This window comes from Canis lupus, chromosome 5 (genome assembly GCF_003254725.2).
Source record: "Canis lupus dingo isolate Sandy chromosome 5, ASM325472v2, whole genome shotgun sequence".
Classification (NCBI taxonomy): Eukaryota; Metazoa; Chordata; class Mammalia; order Carnivora; family Canidae; genus Canis; species Canis lupus.
Window position 1 is genome coordinate 50,673,562 of NC_064247.1, and position 11,515 is coordinate 50,685,076.

An 11,515-nucleotide genomic window follows, 5' to 3' on the forward strand; every position below is an offset into this window, starting at 1 on the left:
ACAGCCACACTTGCCTTTCTGGAGAGGCAGAGGAGATGGAATTTACTCCACCCCTTGCAAAATGTCCTGAATTTGATTCTTTATGAACGCTACAGGTAGAAATATTCGACACAAAACAGAGCTGGTAATGGAGAAAACCAAAGATAGTATAATGTGATATTGACTAAAAATGAATAGAAATGTCAATTCTTCTTAAATTAGAACAGATTTTAAAGCTGAATTTTATGGAAGTAATGTTTATAAAAGAAAACCAGGGGGATGCAGCTTCTGCCTGGCTTGACCAACTTTAGGCAGGATGCAGGACCCTAATGCAGACACTGAGTGGAATGACATCTTACGTAAAAAGGGCATCTTGCCCTCAAAGGAAAATTTGAAAGATTTGAAAAAGGAGGCAGAAGAAGAACAGTGAGTCCTTCAGCAGTCAGTTGTGAAAACATGAAGATATGACTTTGGAAGAGCTGGAGGATAATGAAGACAAATTTAATGAGGAAGATGAACGTGCTATTGAAATGTACAGGCAGCCAAGGCTGGCTGAGTGGAAAACAACTCAACTGAAGAATAAATTTGGAGAAGTTTAGGAGATCTCAGGAAAGGATTATGTTCAAGAAGTTACCAAAGCTGGTGAGGGCTTGTGGGTAATCTTGCACCTTTACAAATAAGGGATTCCCCTCTGTGCCCTCATAAATCAGCACTTCAGTGGAATTGCCAGGAAGTTTTCTGATGTCAAATTTATCAAAGCCATTTCAACAACTTGCATACCCAATTATCCTGATAGGAATCTGCCTACAATATTTGTTTACCTTGAAGGTGATATCAAGGCTCAATTTATTGGACCTCTGGTGTTCAGTGGCATGAATCTGACAATAGATGAGTTGGAGTGGAAACTGTCAGAGTCTGAAGCAATCAAGACAGACTTGGATGAAAACCCTAAGAAACCAATTGAAGACACTTTGCTATCCTCAGTGCAATGCTCCATTCCCACAAGAAGGGACAGTGATTTTGAGGATGACTAAGACTGTGGCCTTGGTAATGTGCCAGACTTCCTTGATGTGACAAATCATCTGGATTTTTTTTTAAAAGGAAAAAGTAGAAATTCTTTTTGGCTTTTAATTTTTTTACAATTATGTTTCAAATCTCATAGATCTCAGAAATTATCATTGCTGAGGATCATGTTACATTTCTTAGAACTCTCTTTTTAAATTAATAACCTTTCCATAAGTAAATAAATTAATAACCAAACAGCAACAACAACAACAAAAAGAAAACCAGCAGTGGCAGAAAGCTATAATCAGTGAGAATGGTGAAAATTAACAAGACAGGAAACAACAAATTTTGGAGAGGATGTGGAGAAAGGGGAACCCTCTTGAACTGTTGGTGGGAATGTGAACTGGTGCAGCCACTCTGGAAAACTGTGTGGAGGTTCCTCAAAGAGTTAAAAATAGAGCTACCTTACCACCCAGCAATTGCACTACTGAGTATTTACCCCAAAGATACAGATGCAGTGAAAAGCCAGGACACCTGCACCCTAATGTTTATAGCAGCAATGTCCACAATAGCCAAACTGTGGAAGGAGCCTCAGTGTCCATCAACAGAAGAATAGATAGAAAAGATGTGGTCTATATATACAGTGGAATATTATTCAGCCATAAGAAAGGAGGAATATCCACCATTTGCTTCAACATGGATGGAACTGGAGGGTATTATGTTAAGTGAAGTAAGTCAATCGGAGGACAATCATTATATGGTTTCACTCATCTGGGGAATATAATAAATAGTGAAAGGGATTATAGGGGAAAGGAGGGAAAATGAGTGGGAAAACTCAGAGAGGGTGACAAAATATGAGAGACTCCTAACTCTGGGAAATGAACATGGGGTAGTGGAAAGGGAGGTAGGTGGGGGGTTGGGGTGACTGGGTGATGGGCACCGAGGGGGGCACTTGACGGGATAAGCACTGGGTGTTATAGTACTATGCTGGCAAATCAAACTTCAATAAAAAATATGGGAAAAAAGAAAGCTATAATCAATTTGGTTTGTCATGAAAAAAATGATTGATTAATAAAATATTCATTTTAGAATTTGCAAAGAAATATTTGATTCTAATAAAATTTAAAGGGGAAAAATCATAAATAATGAATTGTGCTACCTAAGAATGCAATAAAAAAATACAAGCTGGCTCAATAAAATTTGCTTCAGAAAACAAATCTTTGACCCATTAATGTGAATGTAATTTAGATTGAAAGAGCTGTGTTTTCTTTTTTAAAGCAAAGGAGCATTAGTAGAGCAAGGAGATAATATGGCAAAAGTCAGAGTCAAAACAGTAAAGTCAAACATTTGACTTCTCTCGCTCAGCCTGGACTGAGCTATCGACATTGGCATTTGCTTGAGCCCCACCTGAGCTGGCCTTATTGTTTGGACATGAAGTATTGGAGTGAAGAGCTGCATTGAAAGGCTTTGTAGCCTTGTCTATTTCCAATCTTCACTTCATGCTCACTGCCAGCCTCCTTTCCTCCTTGCCAACTCATTCTAGGCAAGACTTGCAACTGAGTTTGCAATAAACTTGTTTTAGCAAAAATGTTGTTTTGAACACAAATTTATCATGAGGAGGAAAAGAGACCATGTTGACAAAGAGTCTCAGCATAATCACTGTCACAGTGGTCCTTCATACACAGAAGTTTATTCCTCTACCCTTGTCCTCTGGCTTCCTCCCTTCTCAAGGAGAGAGCCTAGCTCAATGGAAGGGGCATGAGCTTCAGACTTAAACTAAGCTAGGTTAATAAATCTTAGTTGTCCCATTTTTTAGTTGTGTGTTCTTAGATGAGTTATTTCATTTCTTTGAGCTCCAGGTTCACTAGCAATAAGATGGAAAGAAAAATATTACTTACTTCCTCACATTGTTGCAAGGGAGAAATGACAGTGCATGTAAAACATTTATTCACCCAGACACTGTGAACACATAATGAACACAGCCCTTGTCTGCTTATTGCTTAAGGAAGGACTCAGAGGCAATGACCATATTGATAAATTCTTACAAGCACAACTGCTGCTATGAAAGAGATGCTGCAAGGGCAAATAACAGGGATATCTAATCTCATTGAGGGTTGGCTAGGAGTATCACTGAAACTGCGGTACACACGATGGTTATGCCACATTTTCATATATATGTGTATAGGGCCATGTGTATCTATGGGTGTGTGAACAGCAATTATAAGTAGAATCTTTGGAATTAGGCAGATATGGGCTTGAATCCTGGTTTTTTCACTTATGAGTGGATTTTGGCATAGTACTTAATTTTCTAAATTCCAGTGTTTCATCTGTAAAAAGAAGATTGTAGCGTATTTACCGCTTAGAACTGTCCTGAGAATTTTCCTCCTCTTCCTGCTCATCTCTAAACTTTATTGGGTGCTTTCCAAGAGCTGGGCACCATGGGCTCAGTAGCTGCATGAAAACTGAGACAACTATAATGTCCTGGGGAAACTGAGGCAACAAGAGTTTAGGGAACTTGCCCAGGGTTATACACTTGTAAGGGATGGACTAAGACAGAATTTCAATCCCAAACTGGCTTATAAGGCCATGTGTTTTATACACTCCCAACTGCATGGAACTCTTCTCCTTATAACTCTTTATCATTAGGTTTTTTTTTTTTTTTCTCCACCAAGGGCATAGGAATATGCGTTATTCCCATCTATCTCCCCAAGACATATAGGACACAATCGGTGCTCTGTAAGTGTATCCTGAATGGATGAGTGTACTGGGTCTGGTTACGGCAGTCATGTTTTAGAGTGGGTGGGTGGAGGTGGGAAGGGATTAAGGACCCACACCCCTCCCTAGTACTTTCAGAAAGGCTTTCAACACCCTTGATTGCTATGTGCTCTGACAAATGCATAAAATATGGTCCCCTTCCAGCTGCTTGCTCGGTCCATTTCTGGAGAGGTGCCAGCCACCTATTTGATCAGCTTTGAACAGCAATGAGGTAGTTAAGACTGAGCAGGGTGCAGCCGGCTGAGAAATGGGTAAATATTTTATAGACTGTATGGTAAATAATGTATACATTCAGAGAAACAAGGTGAATCTTTTATAGGCCTGAGCCCCTGTTAAGTCTGCAATTAAATGCTGGTGCTAGAAGAAATAAAAGTGAGTCCTAAATCTCCCCACTTTACAGAAGTCAAAGGCCTGCTCTTAAGCCCTGAGTATGAGGTTTAGACTCTGTCCCTGGCTGCTGAATTGGTCAAATGGTAGTGTCTTTCTGCAAAGAAGAAAAGTCCTTTTCCTTACCTGAATACCACCTACAGACAGATATCTACAAACATTTCCCTACACACATTTATATTATATTATTTTTTTTGTATTTTCTGCTGTGAGCTTGATTCCTTCTCACAGACAATTTATTTTAGTCCTCACAGCAATTCCAGTGAGATGCATGTAATAGGTACATATCAATATCAGTATTTTACTCATGTTTGTTGGGGACCTACCTTGAACCAGGCCCTCTTCTAGGTAATGGGGTACCATAGGTCTGGAGTATACAATCTGATAGTAGGAAATTGATAATATGTAAGAGTTTCAGGTACAGATGAATACTAGGAGAAAAATGAAACCACATAAGAGTAGAGAGGGTCAGGGAGAGGCTTCACTGGTAAGATGACATTTGAGGTGACACTTGTACTGTAGATGGTGGTAAGAAGAGTGTTCCTCTATTTCATGGTATTGTAGAGGTTGTGGAGTTGTGTGGCCCAGATCAGGATCAAGATACTCTTTCCTCTAGCTTCTGGAAGCTGCTGAGGGCTCACATCTGCAGCCCTCCCCTGAAACTGCTCTCAACTGGGAGAGGTAACTTGACCACATTTTGCTTCTCTCTCTAGGAGCAGTCTGCATCCAGTGACTAGTTGAGGCAGAGGTACAAAGACTTGACCCCTTGTTTCTGTGGGGGGATAACTCAGAATAGGCATCCTGGTGGGCAATGAGAAGCTATCACTAGTAGTATGTGGAGCCCTGAGAGTTCCTGGCATTCTCCAGCCATTCACTTGTTAATACTTCAGTTAGTGGTGTACGGAAAGAATGGAAGACCAATAGAAAGGCGTGCACTAAAAAAAAAAAATAAAAAAAAAAAAAATAAAAAAAAAAAAAAAAAGAAAGGCGTGCACTAGCCATTGCAATATCTCAGCCATTTAAAAGGTTTAAGGGAAAGAATAATTATAAAGACAATGGAACTGGATGATTGAATACAATTAATGCATTAGAAAAATATATGAAAAAAATATATGAAGGACTAGAGCATTTTATAGTAAAATGTAAAAGTCAGAGGTTCTCCCTGGCAGTATGTAGGGAGGGCAGAAAAGGGTGAGTATAGCTGGAGGACAGAAAAAAAGTGAGGCTCAGGCCCAGAACTTAGTTATAAAAGTAGCAGAGCTCTAGAAAAGACTGGATCCTCAACCACAGTGAACCATCTCAACCAAAACCAAGGTCTCGATTGAGAAAGGAAAGGATTCTGAGACTTGTGGTGGAGCATCTATGTTGATTGCATATGAAAACCTTAAGAGTTCACATATCTCTGAATCCTCCTGGCCTGCAGAATTAGTGCACTTCTCCTTGCTAAAAGATAGTGCTCTTTGTTTGGTGATGATGATACAGAAGTCTATGCCTTGCAAGATAAAATGTCTTGAATCCCTCCTGCCAGGGATTCAATCATCTCCATTTATCCTCATGACTACCAGACCAGTAATTATGTCAAGTCCTATCATTACCAAGCAGAGTAAGTACTAGGTCCATTAAGGAAGGAGAGAGGCTATACCTCAAAGAAGTTGTAGGACCTATACAGTTCAAAGCAGCAAGAGCTGGGAGGATACATTTGGACCTGAATCCAAAGTGTGGTAGATCAAGAAGAGCAGGACATAAGGAGGGATAAATGACAGTGTATTGGCATGATAATACTATCCTGTGATATAGGAATTAACACTATAAGGAGGGGAAGGACCTCAGAAGATGATATAACAAATCCCAGAAACTTCAATAAAAGTATTAGCCAAATGGAGTAAAGTAGAATCAACAGAATGGCCATAGCAGATGGTGGAAGAGGGGTTTGAAAAGAAGTGGGTACTTTAGAATGAACATATAAGTAAGGCCAGAAACCTACAAGTCAATTATTTTTTGTAAGATGATACCCTGCTTACCAATACAACAGGAACTATCTGGACAAAGGACAACAAACACTGTTGAGAAACCTAGTTGCCTGTCCTATATTGGTGTGAGCTAATGGTAGAATATGATATCACAGAATTGGGCTCTCTGATAGTATTGAGGATAATAGAATCCCCAAATAATAGGGATCATTTGGTGGTATAAAATCTGGTATAGGGTTTGCCTTTTCTGCTTGTAGGTCTTTGGCTAGAACCACCATCCAAAGATTTTTTTTTTAAGATTTTATTTATTTATCCACAACACACACACACACACACACACAGAGAGAGAGAGAGAGAGAGAGAGACAGAGAGAGAGAGAAGCAGAGAGGGAGAAGCAGGCTCCATGCAAGAAGCCCAATGTGGGACTTGATCCCGGGTCTCCAGGATCACTCCCTGGGCCAAAGGCAGCGCTAAACCACTGAGCCACCCAGGCTGCCCCCCATCCAAAGATTTATATAATGTTTGAACCATCAATAATGGTTTATATTATGCAATGCATATTGGTACTTAATATCACAATACACCAAGAAGTGGAAGTAGGAGAGTCTTGTTTACCTCGACTTTTAAATTATCCACTTGGAGAATTTATGCTTTTTTCCCCACCAGTCAGACTTTATGAACTTTGAGGTCCTCGCTCTCTAAAGAAAACTTCCACCAGAGTATACCCCAAGAATCCCATTAAACTTTAAGCTATCACTAGTTAAGTGACTCCTGGTCACCTTGGGCTTCTTATGTCAAAAGACTGGCATGCAAAGAAAGGAATCACCATCTTAGTCAGGGTTCATTAATTCTCATCATCAGCAAGAGGTGGGGTTGCTCTTATATAAAATAGGGGCAGGGAGGGATAGGCTTGAATCCCCAGGGATTCACTGGGAGAATATTTTGCTACCCCCATGTCCAATTTTGATAGTAAATGAACAAGAAGGACATGACTCAGATTCCTCATGGATGAGAATCTGGATTACCCCTGTTCTCCCACATAGATCAGTAGAGGTGCCAGAAGGTAAGGAGAGAGAAATGATGTGAATCTACTGTCTCCAGGAGACCAACTAAAGTGGCAGGAACTAGTTCACCCACTAATTTTCCTCTTGTCAGTTTCCCTGGGAGGAGAAAACACAGAATCTGAGAGAAGCTGTTCAATTGAGTTGAATTTATTATATAAACCATGTATAACAATAGTGCTATGCCCTTCAGCTCCCCTGTTTAGGACTTGGGCACTCAATTTTCCAGCTGTCAGGTGTTTGATGAACTTCCATTCTGGGGAATTGTTGGAGGGGGAAGGGGCAATCAGCTGGATGCAAGAAGGAGGACATCCTGTTGATCTCAAGTCTCAGGCCCAGTGATTCAAGGATGATGGAGAGAAAACAGCCACCACTTGAGGGACATGTTGAAAACTGAGTGAATCAGTTTTTTCTATTTAATGAAGAAACTGAGGGTTGAGGTTAAAGCGTGGTTAGGAGGCTGAATCACCAAAAGTCATAGAGTAGGTTTGCAATAGGTGTGGGATTTGAGCTCAAGGATTTTAATTCAAGACCCAAGATCCTTCTGTCATCTCAGAAGGGTATGTTAAGGCTGATAGTTTTAAGTACTGGTTTTGCAATGGAGGAAACTGAGGATCTGGCAGGCCAAATGACTTGTCCTAAGACCTGTGACCAACATTTCTGACTCAGAGACCCAGTTTAATTCTGCAATACCATTTTCAGTACAATTCAACATGCTGAAACATGCATTAGCTATGTGTCCTTGAATGTAAATTTTGAAGAATTGGGCCGTCAAAAGCTGTCCAGTGTCACCTCACTAGTCACAAATCTGTTTGACTTCTGAGGTATGGCTTTTTTGTACTGTCTTCCTTAATACTATAATTAATAGTATTGACTGAGGACTCCAATGCAGGTCACCCCATGGCAAATGGCTACCACAGGTAAAGCTTAATAAATGTTTGTCACTTATGAAGGTAACCAACCTGACTGAAGGAGGCCAGGTGGGTATGAGGAGAAACAGAATTGGCCTATGTCTGAGAACATCAGCTTTGGCATTAGATATGTCTGGGTTCTAATCCAAGTTCAAGACCATTTCCTGGCTGGTTGACTTTAGGTAAGTCACAATCTCTTTGAGTCTTATTTTCCTCATTTGTAAAATGAAGTACAGTAATGCCCACCATAGAGAGCTGCTGAATTATTAAACAGTATCATTCATATCAAACACTTCCACAGGGCTTGGCACACAGAAGTGTTCAGTCAAGATAAGCTTTTACTAGCTACTTTTTGGCTCGAATCTCTATTCTCTTTGTACCCCAGGTTGCCTGTGAGTTCTTTACATTTGCTCTGCTGCCAAATGGGCCCAGGTTCCATACTTGGCATTGACCACTGGATCCTGTTTTATTCCCCCTTCACACCCACCCCGAGTGTGCTTTGTCTCTGCCCACTCATCTCTGGATCTAGGACTAGACTCCTGCCCTAGTCATGGAGTCTTCTGCATATACACAATCACTCTTTTTCTTGGGATCTCAGTCCATACGAACCTGGACATGCTTATTCATAGGGTAATAGCAATCTAATTAATGACTCACCTTCACTAAGGATTTACTCTAAGCTAGGTGCTTTGCTAAGGCACTTGTATCTATTGTCTCATTTATTTTATTTTATTTTTCAATCAGTATAAGATGTACTGATAAATTTATTTAAGTTTACTAAAATTATTTAGAATCCATAGTGCTGTCTTAATCATTACTATGCCAAACTGTGGAAGGGGCCTCTTATCTATCCATCGAAAGATGAATGGATAAAGAAGATGTGGTCTATGTATACACTGGAATATTACTCAGCCATTAGAAATGACAAATACCCACCATTTGCTTCGATGTTGGATGGAACTGGAGGGTATTTTGTTAAGTGAAGTCAACCGGAGAACGACAATCATTATATTGTCTCATTTAATTCCTATAGCGATCTCAGAGTTAAACTGCATTTTAATCTCTTTACAGATCAGGAGACCAAGTTCCAATAGGTTAAGTAATATACCCAAGGCCCACAGTTTGTAACTCATGGAATGAGGTTTCCTCCTTGGGCTGTTTGACTTCAGAACCTGTGCTTCTGACCCTAGTAACTGTGAATTGCTCCTGCTGCCCATCCAGGGACAGAGGCTGCTGCCTCTATGCCCTTCTGTCTCCCTTCAGAAACATGGGGTTGACTTGTCTGAATGAGGGAAGTACTATCTAATGTGGCTACCTGAAAGATATTAGTTATTTATTTTTGTTCCTCCACTAGAATGTCAGCATCAGGAAGGCAAGGACAATGACTTATTCTCTACTGTATCCCTAGTTTCCAGGACCAGTGGCTGATAGGCAGTAGATCCTCAGCACAGTTACTGAATGATTACTGGATGAATCCCACAGAGCTTACCAAACCCTTTAGACCCCACCCTCCCAGTATGGCTCAGATGTACATCCATTCAGGCTCAGGAGCCAGGCCTGCTGTCCCGGCCACTTGGTCTCTTGGAAGCTCTCTTTTGCCCTTTACATTGCTGCAAAAAGTCTTTGCTTCCCCTCTGTGCACCTTAGAGACCTCTGCTCTGCTGCTGAAAACCAAAGCTAGTCTTTTAATCTGTATATATCCATTGGGACCCAGGATGATTCAGAGAGGGCCTAAGCCATGCATGCAGCAGTCAGCCACTCCACCCAGCTGCCCTCTTCCAAAACATTAGCTGCCATTGATGAAGCCCCTCCTAGGATGCTGGGCTGAAGGCATTATTACGTTATTTCATTGAGTCCTTTAGAACATTTTCGAGAATAGATAGTTGTATCCATGTTTGGCAAATAAAGAAATTGAAGTTGGGAGAGAAGAATTCACTTGCCAATAATCACACACTAATCGGCAGAATTGGGTTTGAAATCCAGATGTTTAATTCCAAAGGTAGTCCCCTTATCTAGTAAGCAGAAGTTGGAGAGTGTGTCAATGGGTGTGCCCTGGAAAGGACTCCTGTATACAGAAGATGAGAAGAGAAACAAAAGAAGAGAAGTCGTACCTTGACATTGCACCATATTAATCTGCATGGATCCAAACTGAAGACTTCACTGGGCTCAGCCTGTGGCAACTCCAGTTGCTCTCCTCTCTCACTTCAGTGGGGGTCCCCCAGGGTATGCCATATTTCTCTCTGACATTCTTGGAATATTTTATGAATCATTCTTGGAGTGTGAACTTTTTAACTCTTTTCCTGAGGAAGAATTTCTTCTTCCTTAGTAGCAGGTCTGCATGGAAACTCACAGAACTTACATTAAAAAAAAAAAAAAAAAGAGGGACACCCTTTGGTGCTTCAACTCCTGTTGCCCTCACAAGTGTGACTTGTGACTTACTGGAGTCTAATAATTCATTAGTTTGTTCTGGAGTCCATCAAGACTGGAAGGGACCTTTTTTTTTCAGAGAGGAGACTTAGCCAAGAGCATGAACATGGATAGAAGCTCAGGTCTTGCTACTTTGAGTCCTGGATTCTTTGCATTCCAACCTCATAAATTCAGGGTGCCTGATTTGGTGCATTTTACTAACGTAAATTCAAGATGAGCCAAATGTTTTAGTTTGGTCAGTGGAACTCATATTTTCACATAACACTTTCCTAATTCTATTACTAGGGCAGAAAGCTGAACTGAGTGGGCCTGGGATAAACAATAAGTAAAACACCACAAGCAGAACTAAATATGTACTGCCAAGAATTTATAAATATTTTGTTCCTTGATGGTCCTAATAATCCTGAGAGAAATATTATCTCCATCTTATAGATAAAGAACTGAGGTTCAGAGAAAGCAATTAATTTGTGTAAGTCCTCACAGCTTGTAACAGGGCCAGGATCCAAATCCATATCTACTTGACTATAAAGCTTGAGGTCTTTTCACAGCTCTATGTCTCTGGGAGTAATTTGGTTTTACAAAAGGTTGAATTTCTCCAGAAGTGTAAGGACTCCTTTATCAGTGGCCCCAGGGGGTGATTTGTAATTTCTCAGGAGGGAAGACGGGGACAGTGATAGCTGCTGTTACACCCCATCCATTCCCCATGTCTCACCCCTCTGACATCATGGGCCTGCAGCTCATTTCTAGAAGGCCCCACCCAGAGAAGCTCCACCCAATGGCCCAATACCATGGAAACAAGCCCATGGTCTGGGCCCGGGGTGTCAGACCCTGCTCCCAAGGCAGAGAATAGAGCCAAGGCCTGCATGAATTTCAGGCCAGACATCAGAGCCTAGGACCCAGAGGTAAGCTGTTGGAAGCATCCAACAAATTCCAGCAGTTCCATCTCAGTGACTTAAGATCATAGTTGTATGGAATGCTATTCAAACGGCTCCCAATAGCA

The 11,515-nt window shown here is 40.9% G+C and overlaps 1 pseudogene; it reads left to right on the forward strand.

Annotated features, from left to right (window-relative positions):
* Positions 1-283: 283 nt before the first annotated feature.
* On the forward strand, positions 284-1,055 carry LOC112647611 (phosducin-like protein 3; annotated as a pseudogene).
* Positions 1,056-11,515: the final 10,460 nt, after the last annotated feature.